The sequence below is a fragment of the Triturus cristatus genome, chromosome 9 (assembly GCF_964204655.1).
Source record: "Triturus cristatus chromosome 9, aTriCri1.1, whole genome shotgun sequence".
In the NCBI taxonomy this organism is placed as follows: domain Eukaryota; kingdom Metazoa; phylum Chordata; class Amphibia; order Caudata; family Salamandridae; genus Triturus; species Triturus cristatus.
This window is the reverse complement of record NC_140592.1, coordinates 94,680,661-94,698,390: the sequence shown is the minus strand read 5'-3', so window position 1 is coordinate 94,698,390 and position 17,730 is coordinate 94,680,661.

Sequence of the window (17,730 nt, the reverse complement as noted above, 5' to 3'; positions counted from 1 at the left end):
TATCTTGACATTTTTATTGTTGTCTGTAAACTGATGTACACACAAAGAACTCTACAGCAGGTGCTTTTAAGCTCATACCTTATTTCTAAACACAGCCCACCCCTGAGCTCAGTGCCAGGTGCGGCCTCACCAGCTGCACCGCTCTAAAGCCGGCCTGTAGATAGCATCCCACCCTAAGACTTTTCATCCCAGCGTGGGGCTTCTTTCATGTTCAAGTGGTGTTATTCAGTCTCCGCAATATCCTAGGTTTCACTAGACTGTATGTACATGGCCAACTGTGCTGTGTCTCTATCACATCCTCTGACTTGTATCAATTCAGACCATTCTTTTTTTCTGCATTTCAAGTCACTCTTGGAATTTCAGGAGCGCTCAAGGCACACCGCTCTGCATTTTCTAGCCAGGTGTCTCACTGCATCCATTAATGTTGAAGGCATCAACAATGGAAAATCACCTAAGAGTACTGTTCCTATTGCCTGCTTTGACTGAAAAAACACATTAATCAATGGGTATTTAAGGGTGTTACTGGTGGCCTTCTGTGGAGCACACACTCCTGACATCTCGTCAGAGAACACCGCTTCTACACATGATGGGTTGCACCATCTACAAACCTCCTGATTCCGTGTAACTGATCCAGGATCATCAGGTAGGGCTCCCACCCTTGCTGAAAGCTCAATTGCTCTAGGGCTGCCCTCTTCATTGCCACAAGGATACTTGGTGGTGCATGGTTAGACACAGCAGACACCATGGAGCTGCGGTGCTGGATATCAGGCTGGAAAGCTGGTGCATACGTTGTCCCCTCATCCCTGCCTATTATGTACATACACCCTTCACCGTTTGGACAATCAAAAACACAATCATTTTAAAATCATATCAAGTTAACCCATGATTTAACCTATTGCCAGGCCTTTAAGTGGGATGAAAACACTGGGGGTTCTCTCAAAGGGGCGTGGTCAATGTAATTAAGGGTGTGGCTTAAAACATGTAAACTAAAAATCTGTGCTTAGCATAGTGTGCCGCCCGACTTGTATTTTGCTATTTCTGTCATTGCGTCCAAATATATGATACAACAAGTCACATCATACCTACAAGTCAGGACTATTGGCTTTGTCAATGGTTGTTAGTTGCATAAGATACATAAGCAGCAACTATAGCTTGTATATAATATTCAGAAAGTTTCCACTTAAAGCCCTTGTGACACCATGACAATGTTGCTACTCCTGAGTTTTAAAAAGAGAAGGGGAATCCAGAGAGAAAATGACTCTCTTTAAAGGATTTCCCTTCCTGTACAACGCTCACCTGGCATGACGTTATTCCGTAACTTATCCACTAGTGAGAAGTGAACAGTGTGAGCAGCGCACATCGATATGCCTGCTGTCACTGCAGTTGGAAAAAAACGAATCACCTGTGCCAGGGCACAAAACAGAGCCAGAGAGAGACTCATTTCGAGGCCTCCTTTAAAAAACTGCCCACTTAAAGCCTGGCTATTGCTCCTATTTTAATGTGAGTGCTAATCTGAGAGAAAATACTTTGATTTGTTTTGTTTGCACAGTGCACTAACATGCCACTTCGATAAGAGGCATGCTGCATAAAAAAGAGATAAATGAATCAAGCAAGGGATACCGTAATTCCCTTTTTTGGGGATTAAGTGAATTTTCAAGAATTACAGAATGTTGTAGCAACGCAAGACATACTCTCCCAATTAATCTTTAATGACAAATAAACCCCTGTGTGCATTTATGCTGGCTGTTCTGAATTACACTTCTTGCTTTATTAATGTTTACAAACTCGCTATAAGAGGTAGGCTGGGATCAGTCTCTGGATGCCTAAACCTTGTTCTGCTCTCGGTGTCCGAGTCAGTCACATCTGATGTTGCCTTTCCCTGCAAAGGTGCCGTCTTTTCAGCAGGGCCCATCCCCCAGTCTGGGAGAGTTTCCTGTTTCAGGTGACTCCAGCGCACTGGCCTCTTGACTGGCTAATGTCCCCTTTGTTATGCGCGAAGGTGAATCTGCATATCTGTGCCCGGCCATCCTGAAACCTTACAGGTCTTTCTTCAAGGCCGCCAGGATTATCATTCCGAGGGGCAGAGGAAATGCTATTCAGACTGGGTAAAGTGATTCTTCATTGAGCAGACTTGTAAAAGTGTTTTGCTTACATCCTTGCGCACAAAGTTCACAGGTATTTTTTCCAAACCATTTATTTCACGGACTCTGCTTTCATAAAGTACACATTTCAAGTAAGCGCTGAAAGTTCAGGAAAGTCCAGAACATTATGCAAGCAAATAGCTAATAAATCGTATATTACTGTTCCTGATTTCTCTCTCAAAATGGTCGAGAATGCTTTAAAACGGGTAATAATACCACTGCAATTTAAACTCCGTGCTAGTGCAAGTTTTGAAGAGTAGCTGATATGCGCTTAATAAAAGAGAAACACCTTTTATCACAGGTTTGTACAAGTGCAAATGTTTTAGGACAATATTACTCCATTTAAAATAAAAATGTAAGCTAAAATAATTCATTTAATTTTAAATGCAAATGATATATTATAACAAGTTCTGTCCTTTTCTTGATTCCTTCATACCAATGTAAACTCTAATCCTTTTTTTAGCGCAAACGCTGTATTGGATTACAACTGGGGCACACATTTCTCCCCCCAAGAATTTTTACAGACGGAATTTTCAGCAGGAAAAATGTGTCACGAAACTTGCTGGCAAATGGTGCAGATTTTGTGTTCGTGTAGCAAAGTGGTAAACATACATTTTGTTTGTTACTTCCTCCCCCAGTTCTGAGTGCAAAACGGAGAACACTGTGCACATTACTCATCAGTAATGTGACCCTGTGCAATGTGACTGGTAATCATGTAAAGCGCTCCAATAGCTTCGGGTTGAGTTTGCACTATATAAAATTGCATAAGAAGCAATTCCATACTGCAATGCTGTTGTGCGTTTCCACACACTAAAAGGGATATAGCTCTTGTCAGTGCCCTCCAAAGACCTAGCGCTTTCAGGTATTTATTGCTAATTCATACCTCACAGTCAAAGCAATGTGATTGTGAGTTATGTGTAAGGCACCTCTAGCATCCTGTAATCATTGGTGTTCACTCCAGAAGCATGGTACACATTGAAGAAATCAAATGAGAACATTTTGGTTTGAGAAATTGCACTTTTTCCCTGTCACTGATCGCTTTCATTAAGATGGTGTCTCTAAGAGTGGGCGGAATTTGCGAAATTGCCTTTCGCAGAATTTTGCGAAACGGCAAAAAATCTCTGCGAACACGTGAAATTTCGCATGCTCGCGGAGATTTTGGGCTGATTAATGTGTTACTGAATTTGACCTTCAACTCGGGCTCCTGCTTTTATATCTGTAAGTGCTTCCTGTTGAGGTTTAATTTTTGTGACAGGAGCATCGTGCAAGAAGGAATCCTGCCCTGCATATTTATCCAAGAAGATGCCACCGTTTTGTGCAATACCTCTACTCAACTGGAGTACTTTCTACTGGCTAATCAGTAAGTGCTACCTCGGTGGGTAAATGTATAGTGCTTTTCCTACACTACAGCTGCGTAAAGGGCCAGAAGAGTTGTCTCTCCAGCGACCATGTGTGTCTGTAACTTTTGCCACCGCGTCGATGGGCGCCGGGGTCCCTCTAGTGAGCTGTCCTTCATAGTGGGGAAAGGGCGGGAAGATGTTGCACACCGCAGGTGTGTGGGCTGGGGCCAAATGGCGGGGCTTCGATGCAGTTCACATGCAGAGACTGACCAGAGCAGCAGATGAGGAGACAGAACCTCCTGGTGTCAGGAACTACACGGGGATTGCGCTCGAGAAACTCATGGATGCACAGACCTCCATCAAGGATTACAGCAAATTGTTGACGGTAGATACGGGGAGAAAGCACACCTGCCTAGCCTCCACTGTGCTCGCAAATCTTGTGCGCTGATTAATGCGAATTTGACCTTCATTTGGGCACCTGCTTTATTTAAATCTGTAAGTGCTTCCTGTTGAGGTTTAAAATGATAAGAGCATCGGGCCAGAATGAATCCTGCCCTGCATATTTCTGTTCCGCCGCGGATCGAGCAAGATTCAACATTTTCACGTTCCGCACGGGACGCGAAAATTTCGAAATTTCGCAATTTCCGCGAGCGGAACGGTAATTGTCACCCACCCTTAATCTCTATCAAAGTTCCTTTATCAGCTTCCAAACCATCCCTGTGAGATTTCTTGGGGTTAATTTACCATTTCAATTATCTCTTACTTGGATTCCTCTGCAATGGACGTGCATCTACAATCGCAATGAATAAATGTTTTGGATTATTGTACTTCTCTACCTACCCCCTGTCTATGGCAGGCTACTTACAGGGAAGCAAAGCGCACCTACACTGCTGGCCTAAGGCACGCCTAAGGCAATCTCGACTGCTCCCTTCTGCTCCTGTCTGCCACCCCTCTGCGCCCGTCCGCGCCCATCCGGGCCATTCACGCCTGGATCACTTTGAGTGCTAGTCCCCCTTTTTGTTTCAGGCCAGAACTGCGGCCCAAATTGATCTACATGTGGAATGCGCTGCTCGCTATTAAACTCTCAGGTGAATGCGCGGTTTGCTGCCAGTTGGATCCCCTCTCTTGTATAACTTAAGGCTATCACATTTGTCACAATTACGGTTCACATTTGGGCTCGCCAGTAGCTGAGCCTTGTTCACCATCTTTGACCTCCTTCAGACATCAGTTAAGGTGCAATAAGCCCAGTAAAAACTGTCTTGTGTCCTCATCAATGCTAGGTCATTGGTGAAACACAGTACTGAATTTCTACCTTTCATTGAAACATATAAACCCTCTCTTGCCTTTATTACCGAAACCTGGGCCGGCTCCTCAACTGACAGGGAAATTCTAGCAGCCATTCCTGATGGTTTTGCCATCCACCGTCCAAACAGACCAGTCAGGAGCTGGGGCGTGGTGCGTTTTAGCGATTATATATAGAACCAATTTACTGGTTTGCTGTAATTTATTACTGTCACCTCACTGTAAGGCCGTCTCCTTTAGCGTTGACATTTCTAACTCTGAGTTTTTCAATGGGACCATTGTTTATTCACCCAGCTGGCCCTCAATTTATTTCAAATCAGGAGTTTAGTTTCCTGATAGAAGCCAACATTCTCTAAAGTGACTATACAGTTTTGGATGATTTTAATGGTCACCTCAATGCCCTGTGAGATACCAATGTAGCAGCACTTTTCCAAACTATGTCGTCCCTTCTCCTATCACAACTGGTGTAAGGTCCTACTCATCTGGCATGACATACTTTAGATGGTCTCTTTACCAACAACACCTCTTGGGGCAATGTCAATACTCTTCCCTTAGCCTGGACCTACCACTATGCAGTCCTATTTGACATTAAAATCTGATTCCCTAAATCACTCCAAACACATATTTTCTCATGCTTTGTGCAAAATTCAATGAGACCTATTAATTAATCTGCTAGAGGAATCCCTATCAGCCCACTCAGATGACTTGGACACAGCTGTTTCACGGTACACACACTGGTTAGACAAAGTTGATTGCTTCCCGGCACCAGTTACAATATCTAAATACAAGAGTAACCATATTTCTGTCCCCTGGTTCTCAGGAGACCGGAGGGCACTCAAACAGAGCCATAGGAGATAAGGTAGAGATCAAATTACAAGGGTGAAGGAAGGGTCAAATACAAGAAATGCCTCGGTGACTATAAGGTTATGATTTTTAAAGAAAGAACTTCTTACTTCACAAATAGGATTGAAGCAGGTAAAGCTCACTAACACTAGTCAAACCTTCTGCGATATTTTGGCTAACCTTTTCTTACAGAAAGTTGTAGAAGTTTTCAATAGATTCTCGACCTTGCCCACTGCGTCCCACTGTGACATGACCAGCCCAAACTCCACTGATGTGGGTACTACCTGTAATGTGTTTACTCCTCCATCTAAAGATGAGCTCACAAGATTGGTCAAATCAATTGGATCCGGATCCCCTTGTCCATCTAGAATTGCCACACTAACAGCTGAGACTATTGTGCTGAAATAAATGGCCATCTTCTATTTAATTTTCTAGTTGGAAGAAAGCGTCAGTGATTCCATTAATTAAAAAAAACCTTCCCTCGACCCTCTTGAGCCAAACAACTATTGTTCCATCTCATGTCTACCTAGGCCAGTAAAGCTCATTGAGAAAGTGATGAATACTCAAGTTGAGTTTATTCAATCCCACAACATGTTGGACACCACCGAGTTTGGCTTCCATAGCGGCCACAGTACAGAGCAGGCTCTAATTAAAGCCACTGAAGAGATCAGCCTGTTCCTAGACCAGGGGGAAGTGTGGCCCTGATTCTACTTGATCTGTCAGTAGCTTTCGATACTGTTAACCACAGGCTGCTGATGGAGCACCTAGCCAACATCAGAATCATTGGAACAGTCTGGAACTGCCTAACTAGTTTCTCCATGGTCGAGAAAAGTCTGTTCGACTGGTTGATTTTGTCTCACTGTTTTACTCTCTTCCTAGAAAGGTTCCACGGCGGCCCTTGCTCAGCCCCAAGCGTTTCAGTGTCTATGTTACCCCTGTAGCCAAGCTAGTACAATCTTTTGGTTTCTCTCTAACATCTTAAGCTGATGACACAACTTGTTTTCGTCTCTCCGGCCAACGAGGCCTCCGGCACTGGGGCCAGATTCTGCAGCTAGTTGCATCCCTTGTGCTATCCAAGATAAACTATTGCAATGGTCTTTATCTCAATGCTCATCAAAATGTACTTAACAAACTTCAAATCCTACACAATGCGGCCGCCCATCTCCTGTTGAAAATCACAAAACACCATTTGGTGGCTAAATCTATGAGGAAACACTAGTTGCCCATCAGGCAGAGAGTTGCCTTTAAAGCACTTTGCATTGCTTATAAAGCACTTCACGGCTTAGGGCACAACTTTTTAAAAACAGCTTCAAGCGGTATACTCCTACTCAATCTTAAGGGCTGCTTCAGCAAAATCTGCACTCATGCCTAGATATAAACGCTTAGCCTGGGGTGGCCGAAACTTTGTGTTGGGAGCAACAACAGCTTGGAACATGCTTCCTTTACAAATCAAACCCAAGCCTAAATTACTGACGTTGAGGAAAACCCTGAAATGTCTCTGCTATCTCTCAGTTTTTCTTTCACTGCATTTAGAGCTACCGTTAAGACACCCTCAGGTTTTCGAGCTCTATAGATAATTAATTAACTTAACATAACAAGGTAAAGAGATGACTGATAGGCTGGCAGTCATTTCTAAATTTGATGGGCGGTAGTCCTTCAGGATGGTGGAGGTACTGTCTTCTGCCACCTTGATGAACAAAGTATTGTCTGTCAAACTTAAAATCATACACTAATTGTGTGCGGAGGAACCTAAATGGTGGACAAAAGTTTAATGATATGATAGAAAGGAAGAAAGTATGCTACTGTCTGAAGAGAGAAGCTCTCAATTCATTCAACCCCAGGAAACTTCTGTAACTATCCAAAAAGAGCCAAAAAACCGATAGGAAATGAACAAGAACAGGGACAGAACCTTGAATCCATATCAACGTCTATGCAGTGCATTTTCTGCCTGGTGAAGTCCATGATTGAGGATGAGAGAGCGACACCTCTGACCCAGGAGCCATACATTTGTGGGAAATATGGACATTTATTAGCAACAACCTAATGGAAAAGGCGTATAGCGGTAATAGACTGACTTTTGCTCAAGATCCTATTTTAAATGCCGGATATCTCAGACCTCCAACCAGATCAACCCCATCTTTTGTTATACATCATGGTAACTTAAATGTTAGTGTAATGCAGCATGTTCTTCTGGCATTCCTCAAATAAGAGCTCTCGACCACACCCTTCTATAGATCGTAATGTGATAGCTCAGTCTACACTATTGTCCTACATCATGATCATCGTGGGGGCAGTAGTAGACTGGCCAATATATCCTCTTTTTCGGCATTGAATTCAGTCACCACTAAAGCACAAGTTGGAATTCTTGACTTAAGTCTTGAATTTCTCCTACTCATCAATGCTTCTGGCTAAGACCAAGGCACTTTTAATATATAATATTTCAACAATACAACATAGAATGTAAGTTAATTCACAGTGGGATACAAGCCTGTATCCGAGGACTTACATATCACACAAACAGTGAGGTACAAAAGGCTCAGGCAGTGTTTTGGTTGTGCCAGTCAGTGAATACTTAAATGGTGAAACAACTAATATACAAAGGGTCACCTTCACATTAAATTATGTACAATCAATAATGTGTGTAAGGCTGACAACTGTGTCGACGGCGTTTCGATCCTTATCAAGAGGATATCGGATCATCATCAAATAAAATTGCCCGTAAACAATTGCCTGGATAACAATACATAGAGAGCAACAGAGGTAAAAAAGGGAGAATAAGAAAGGGGAGAGAAGAAAGCCATATTTATGGAATTAGTTTTGGTAGTATACATTAAAAACAATACGGTGTGACTGATTAAGTAGAAGCAGAAATAGGAGTCAGATACGTTTGTGCTGAGACGAAATGGTAACATTTTGAATTTAAGAGGTAGAATACACTGTCTGATGTAGAAGAGAACTTAGCGTGAATGCCAGAGCTTAAATATTAACAATTGGTCTAAATTGCGGTACGTGCAGTAAATAAATAGGTTGACAAGCATTACATCAAAGGCTGTTCACGAGTGTTATGCGATGGTGAGGCAGAAGGATACTAAAAGGATTTAGTAAGAGACGGAAATCAAGCATGGAAAGTCCGTGAATTGTGCGGAGAGATAAGGCATGCGAGCTGCAAGCGGCGATGTGATCGGGGTGAGCGGGGAACCGAAGTGTACTGAATAGTTACCTCAGACGGCGTAGTGTTTGAGAAATGATCACAAGAGGTCGCGGTACCGGAAAAGGGGACATTTAGCCCGGGCGAGTGCGAAGCATCGCGAGTGACGAGTGAAGGTCGGAGGATAGAAATTCGGGACCTGCGGGGGAGGAAAACGGGAGTGAGGAGGAGGGAAATACCAAGTGGGGTGGGAGAGTCAAGTGTTTGTGGTGATGGCTTACCTTAAAGGGTGGGTAGATCGTAGCTGATCAGACCTCGCGGTGGAGGGACCCGTCTGAAAAATGAATGACGGTAGAGTCAAAGCAAGGGGAGACGATACTACCGAGGCTGGTGAAGGGATCAAGTGGGTAGTGAAAGTGCTTACCTCATGCAATGGAGCGAGTGATTTCCGCGGCTGAGTTCAATTAGAGCGAAATGGAAATGAAGGTGTTGTTGGGTGGGGTGTCATATGATCACGAGTATGGAGTCATGTGACCAGGTGGGTGGAGTCGTGTGGCCAAGTAGGTGGAGGGATGATTACTAGATGAAGCGGCCATCTTGGAGTGGGGTCGTGTGACCATGTGAGTGGAGGGATGATTGCTGAATGAAGCGGCCATCTTGGAGTGGCTTAATACATGCAGTGAACCCAATAGGGAGAAGGGAGAGAAGTCGTAAGAGTAAAGGCATAATAATAGTATGGCAGTCGTATTCAATTAAACAAACGAACGTCCCATTGAAACTTGGCAAAAGGGACAAGTGTTGGAACCATGAAGGATCAACATTAAGCAGTTAAGGTGGAGAAAAAACATTGCCAGATAATCATAAAGAGAGAAAGGTACATTTTGACACAGTATTAAGATTACAGTAGTGTTGTCCAGTCTTCGAGACGGTTTAACCCTGTGTGAATACTGCCCGTTTTAAGGATCCATTTCAATTCCTCTTTGTTTAGTAATTGCGAGAGGTCAGCTCCCCTTGGTGGCATTTTAACCACGCTTATCACTGTCCAACGTATGTCATCTTCAGTGTGACCCAAAGTTTCAAAATGTTCAACCAAAGGGGCATTGGGCGTTTTACAGCGAAGTCTGCTCCTGTGCTGGCAAATTCTGATCCGAATCTTTTGCGTTGTCTGGCCTATGTAGATCTTCTCACAGGGACATAGAATGGCATAAATAACATTGCTTGTATTACAATTAGAGAATTCTCTGCGTACATGTTTTATAGTGCCAAACACAAATTCCTTACAATCAGAAGTAAATCTACATGCCGTGCAATTTCCGCACTTTGTGTGTCTGGTCAAGCGTGGTAGCCCCCAATGGTCATGGAGAGTGCCAGTGTGGGGCAGACAAGGTAGTGCAGCCCTGACCAGATGGTCTTTGATGTTTTTATTCTTTTTGAACGCAAAGAGAGGTCTATCAAGGTTGAGTATGCCAGCGTTGATCACATTCCAATGTTTCAATACACTTTTTGCGTAGTTTGTTAGAGGATGGAGAGAAATTCGTGACACATACAATGTGGTTCTGTGTTTTCTTTGGTTTAGACACTAGAAGGCACTCTCTGGGGCAGTACCAGGCTCTTTTGAGGGCATTGCGTATTAGTCTCTTGGGGTATCCCCTAGTTTTGAGTTTATTACTCAATGTTCTCGCTTCTGTGAAGTAATCTTCTTTTAGAGTGCAGTTGCGTCGTATGCGTAAAAACTGAGAGTAGGGTAGGGAATCTCTCAGTGCTCTAGGGTGGTTGCTGTTGTATTTAAGTAAAGTGTTGCGTTCCGTGGGCTTTCTAAAAAAGCTGGTGATTAGCTGACCTTCTCTGAGTATGATATTCAGGTCTAGAAAAGCGATCGATGTTTTGTTATGTGAAAGCGTAAAATTGAGCCCCCCACAGTTGTTGTTTAACCAATGTAGGAACTGTTCTAGCAGAGTTTGGGTGTCATGCCAGATCATAAAAATATCATCAATGTAGCGCTTCCATAGAGAAATTGCAGCGCTAAAGGGGTTCTGCTGTACAAGTATAGGATTGGTTTCGAGGGCATTCATGTACAGTATAGCCAGATTTGGGGCAAAAACAGCTCCCATTGATGTGCCTTTCGTTTGCTGATAGAACTGGCCATCAAATAAGAATTTTTTTTTTGGTGAGGCAGATCTCAAGCAACTGTAAAATGAAAATGGTGGGGACAGTGTGTGGTCTGGGGCGTGAGTCCAAGATACCTTCAATCACATGTAACAAATCAATTTGGGGGATGTTGGTGTATAATGATTCAACATCTAAAGTACATAGGGTGTCAGTACATGGGTCAAAAGAATGGTTCTCAACTAGCGTGATCATTTGTGTGCTATCTCTTACATAGCATGGGGTAACAGGTACAAAGTCTTTTATGAAGAAATCTACATAAAGACCAAGGGGCTCAAGACGATAGGGCGTCCAGGTGGGTTGGATTGATCTTTGTGGATCTTAGGAAGTGTGTGGATGACAGGCGTGCATGGTGCTTTTGCGTTGAGAAACTGGTATTCAAGTTTGGACAGAAACCCTTGGTCAAGACCTGATGCGGTCACTTGCAGAATTAGTTTCTTTAGTTCAACAGTGGGTTGGTGGGAAGTTTACAATAGTGATCTGTGTTCTCTAGTTGTCTTAGTATTTCATTCTTGTAATACTATACCACCCCCTTTGTCTGCAGGTTTAATGACAATGTCAGGGTTTGTCTTGAGTGTGTCAAGTGCCGATTTTTCGGCCAGTGTGATGTTACATGGAATAAAATGTCGTTCCTTTGCCATTTGCGAGAGATCGTTGAGTACAAGTTTCTCGAATGTAGATATTTCTGGTGGAACCATATTCGAGGAAGGAGAGAATGTCGATGCGGGTCTCAAAGATGTGTTGGATTTCTTAGGGGGTAAGGGATTCAATAAAAAATAACTGTTAAGTCTTAATTTACGAAAGAATCTCAGGACTTCAGTCTGGAGATCGAGGAAGTTAGTATGAGTGGTAGGCACAAAAGATAGACCTTTATTTAGTATGGACAGCTCTGAGTCATTGAGTTGATGTTTGGTCAGATTAAAGATGGGCAATGATAGACTAGGAAGTGTCTCATAAACGGTGGGAGTGGGTGGGTCAATTTGGGTATGCATAGAGCTAGAGTTAACCGTGAGATTATAGTTGGTTACCATTGGTAATGGTTGCGGCGTGTGTGCTGTTCCCCCGGAGGGTTTCGCCTGTGGGTCCGTTTCAGTCCACCTCTTTTCTGTGGCTCTTGTTGACCTCGTCCTAAAAAAGGATTGCTTGGTGCTCTACTGGATGTACTAGTCCCTTCCCCTGGGTCGGAGTTGTCTGATGAGTCAACTGAAGTGTCTGAGAATCCTACTAAGTTGTTCCTTCTATTGAATCTGCCCCACGGTCTAGTGTTGCGTGGGTTACTGTATGATCTGTTGAGGTAAAAGTCTTTATTAAGATAGGGGTAAGTCCTCTCAGTGGAGTAAGACTTAATGTCCTTCTTTACTTTATTTGATTTTTTGTTCTGTTCTATTCTATAGAATTCATCAACAGTTTTTTGTACTTGGTCCAACAATTTTTTACTGTCAGCTATCGTGCCACTTTCTTTAATTTGTTTTTCGATATCACTTATTTCTTCTAGTAATTTCTTTAATTCTTCTGTGGCTATATCGATGCCTAAAACCATCCAATGTCTGGAACAGGTGGTGCTAATATAACTGAAGTTTGTAATGTATTTAGGGATATCAGTGAAAATCCCCGGTATGTTCCTAACCTGAAGTCCTGTTGGGATGATATCTGCTTTCAGGTATTCCGTAAGCATATGGATCATAAGCTGGAGTCTGACTGACTTCTTTTTGACCTTCTCTAGTTGTTCTGGGAGTGTGGAGCTGGTTTCTAGTGGAGCACTGGGTGAGTCATTAAAAAGAGATGGACCCTCTAAAATCTTTCTAATGTAATCGTCCGTGTAAAGGGGTGCGTGATCTGACATACCTATAAGAAAATAGAGAAAGTGAAAAGAACAAAGTAATATGTGAATGTAAAGGGAACAAGGAAAGTAACCCACTTTAAACAGAAAAGGGGGATAAGAGCACAAAGCCCTTGCAATCCAGCGATTGCGCTCAGTATATGAAAGAACAAGGGCACCCAAAGGAGATCGGTCAGGGACCTTGGGAACTGATTTGTTACAGGAGACAATGGTCCCTGAGAAATTAAAGAATGTTAATACAATGAATATAGCCTCAATCAGTGCTATATTTGAGCCAGTATCCAGCCAGACAAAGGCACTTTAACTATATAATATTTCAACAATAGTACATAGAATGTAAGTTAATTCACAGTTGGATACAAGCCTGTATCCGAGGACTTACATATCACCACGTCACATATTACATTATTCATGACATGGTCAGTGACATCACTGATGAAATCACTGATGACGTCACATATTACATCTCAAATGACATCACTGATGACATCATCCATGTGAAAATCTGATGCACCTCCTCATACCTGAATAAAACCTTTGATACACCCGTTAAAATACAGACTGCCATTTTCGAAACAATACAGACACCAATACCATTTACTACGTACGCACGCACTGATTCCTAGGTCTACACACACCCATCAACTCATTCACCCATACAGTCACTCATACATGCAATGGCTCATCAATACAACACTATTATAGGCACTCATACACCTATACAAATACTCACATACTGTCACTCATCCAGAGTTACTCACACCTCTAGTCAGTCATGCAAAGAATCAATCACACTTCTATTTACTCAGCTATACAGTTATACACACACAACCTCAAGTATTCATTGGGATATTAACATATACTTACTCTCTTATACAATCACTGATTCCAAGTACACACTCATCCATACAGCACTCTCACAATCACTGACTCTCACGTATAGTCATTTATATACTCCAATTCTCTCATGCACTGTGTTTTACATATGTATTTACTTGGACATGTAGCACTGAGATATCCATTCACTCACCAACACACCCATACACACACTCATCCACCCATACAGCTGTTTCCACATGCGGTCTTGAACCCATACACCCAGTGAATAAAGAACTCACACATCTATGCACAAAGTCACACACCTCCCACCCACGCACACACATACTCAGGCACCCATACAAATACTCAGGCAACCAATCAATAACCCATATAAACACTCATGTAGCTACTCATCAACCAATACAGACATTCACACAGTTTAGTCACTAACCCATGAATTCAGTAAGACACATTTAATCACTCACTTATACAGTCAGTCACACACCTACTAAATCCTCCATCCACACACTTATACACCCACTCATTCTTCAATATACCTTGGCCAATATATTTATAAAACATATTTAAACTTTACAGAAAAAGTCACTGGATGATGTCATCAGTGATGTCATCAGTAATGTCATTTGAGATGTCATCAGGGATGTCACTGACCATGTCATGAATAATGTAAATCGCAGTGCATATGCACTTTTTAGAGCTAACGATGTTGAGCACCGGCAGGGCCAATAAAAGCTGGTGTTATTCAAAAATATGTTAGAGCATTTTTTGTTTCCTTTTCTGTTGACGTTGTCGGGGTTTGTTTTCCGTTTTGCCAGCGGACATGAGCGAAGATGCTGGAGTCATGTAAGGTGTGGCTGGAAGTTAATTGCAGTTAGATACACTTGTTTCGGCACCAGCTTTTTAGAGCTAACGATGGTGAGCACCGGCAGGACCCGGGCCAATTAAAGCTGGTGTTATTAAAAAATGTTAGAGCATTTTTTGTTTCTTTTTCTGTTGACGTTGTCGGGGTTTGTTTTCCGTTTTGCCAGCGGACATGGGCAGAGATGCTGGAGTCATGTAAGGTGTGGCTGGAAGTAAATTGCAGTGCATATGCACTTGTTTCGGCACCAGCTTTTTAGAGCTAATGATGGTGAGCACCTGCAGGACCCGGGCCATTCAATGCTGGTATTATTAAAAAATACGTTAGAGCATTTTTAGTTTCCTTTTCTGTTGACATTGCAGGGGTTTGTTTTCCGTTTTACCAGCGGACATGGGCAGAGATGCTGGAGTCATGTAGGGTGTGGCTGGAAGTAAATCACAGTGCATATGCACTTGTTTCAGCTTCAGCTTTTTAGAGATAACGATGGTGAGCACCGGCAGGACCCGGGTCAATTAAAACTGGTTCTCCTGGGCTCATTGATACAACTATAGCAAACAGTCAAACATAAAAATTATATTAAAAACCATGGAGCATTTTATTTTAGTAATATTAAGCATTGCGTGTTATTAAAAAATACTGCAGATGATTTTTTTTCCTTTTCTGTTCACGTTGTCGGGGTTTGTTTTCCGTTTTGCCAGCAGACATCGACAGAGATGCCGGAGTCATGTAAGGTGTGGCTGGAAGTAAATCAAAGTGCACATGCAGTTGTGTCTGCACCAGCTTTTTAGAGCTAACAATGGTGAGCACCGGCAGGAAACGGCCCAATTTAAGCTGTGTCTGTTAGTGATTAATAAACTATACCAGTCAAACTTAAAAATAATATTTTAAAAAACAGGGTATTTTATTTCACTAATATCAAGCATTGCATCTTATTACAAAATACGGTAGATCATTTATTTTTTCATTTTCTCTTGATGTTGTCAGGGTTTGTTTTCCGTTTTGCTACCACTGCTCTTTAATACTGTCACTATCTTTAATACTTTTTATATACTAAACTCCAATATATGGCGAGACCTATTAGCACTGTCAATGCTTGTTATGATTTGGCAACAATTTTCTGAATGGCAAAATGGGGTTAGTACATATTTGAAATTTATTTTACTATCACAAGCCCTTTTGTTCTGTAAATCACAGTGTTTGAGACTGCAAAATACTTTAGTTCACCCAAATTTCTACTATTTGTCAACATCTTGGAGCAACTGTTACATTAGTTGTTCAAGAATCGCAAACATAAAAGAATCACAATCTAGGATGTTTTTATGTATCAATTTTCGGCAAGGGCAGTAGGTAATGAACTATATGTCTAAATGTAATTAGTATGAAAATTATGTTTTCAGCTTCATTTTGTTTAACATTGTACATGTTGCTTCTGCACCAGATGCCATAGTAAACTGCTATTTGCAAAGCTGGCGGCTCTGAGCATTAGTATCAATAGTATAAAAAAAGTGATTTCCAACTTCTTACATCAAAACATCAAATGTGAGTAAGGAAGTTATTGATGCGCCATGAGTAGCATGACCACAGAAGGAGAGGCATATGACACTTATAAGAACTCTGTGGTCATGGAGTCCGATCAACTTTTTCTCTTTGGAGATTTTTTGGCCGTCCATAGACAGTCCTACATAGATAAAAATGTCCTTCTTGCATTTTTTTAAAGCATTTGTTAGCCCTGAAAAGCAAGAATATACCCCAGAATAGCTTCTAAGGGCCCGATTGCGACTTTTGGCAAAGCAGGAGTGGGTGGTACACCATTGCCACGCTCCCACTGCACCAAAGCCGTGGTCTGGCCACTTGCTAGATTAGGAGTTTCCTCCTGGCTGGCGGGATGGGTTTTGGCGTTCCCACGGTGATGCCTCTAAAATGGGCACTGCAATGAGAATGCTCAAAACAGTTTCTTCATGGCATTGACTGTAAATTCGATGCCGTGCAGGATCTGGTGTGCTGAAACACAGGGGGGGCACATGATGTGCACCCCTGTCTGCATCCACATGGCGTGAGGCACCAGAGGGCCCTGTAGGGCCCCCTTTGTTTTCTCTCTGCCACGGTTTTCATGGGGGTGGAACTACCATGAAAACTACCACTGCACCACCATCAATCTGGCAGTCCGCGGACCACCAAACTCGTAATCTGGCCCTAAGTATTCACTACAATTATCATCTCCTTGAGCCAAGCGAAGAGATGATCTTGTTTTGGCGTTGACTTCATACAATCGCTGGTGAGTCCTTGTCATGTGTAGGAAAACTTCAATTTCTCATCTTTACATTAGTTCTTGTTTATCACTAAATTATTTATGTTCTTATAATCAGCTTTATTAAAAATATTCATAATTTTACAGGTACTGTTTATGAAGTTTTTAAACAAAGGCCACACATGTGCCTGTCATGTTTGATTACTATGGTTGCCCATTTGGCCTTGTAATGCCTTTTATAACCCTTTGCCAAAATTGTCCACTGGACCTTTACTTCGTTGGTGTGGATCACCCTGCTAAATCAGAACAAGTAACTTAGTCCAACAACTGTGACTCTTCCTAATAGAGTTTTCTGTGACTTCACCTTCAATAAGCATATGACATTCAACTTGTTTATCTGTGTGCTAGAAAATTACTAGAAAATTGGATAGATGCAAACAGAAGCTTTGTGTCTATCAATTCATTTAAAACTATGGACCTTACAACTCTGGGTTTTAAACATAGCATGAAAAATGTAAAATAAAAAACTGAGTTTGTTACAAAAAAACAGAGCAAATTTCAATCATCTGTGTGGTGCATGCGTGACATTAGATTTTGAATTATTTTTTGTTATGAATAACCCTTTTGAGACACGTTTTTCTGTACTCTTTTTTTCTTTGCAAAGTCAATGAAATGCCCTAATTAATACCCTGATTTATGTCATGGAATTAGATTTAAAAAAAGTTAAGGTATATCATTGTAAAGTTGAACACTAAATTAAACTAGATGCAATATTTCTTCTACACTGCATAAGAAAATGGCCCTGATTACCAGTTTCCAACATTTTCTGTGACATGCTACGTTTTATGATCCCTCAAGTGTTTCTTGACATACATATATTTTGCAACCTTTTGACTCGGGACAGTGGGGTGAAAGTTTGTGATTCTGATGGAGAACTGTCAATCATAGCCCCTCTAAAAATCTTAAAATAATATATTGGGATCAGTGGCACAGTTCTTATATG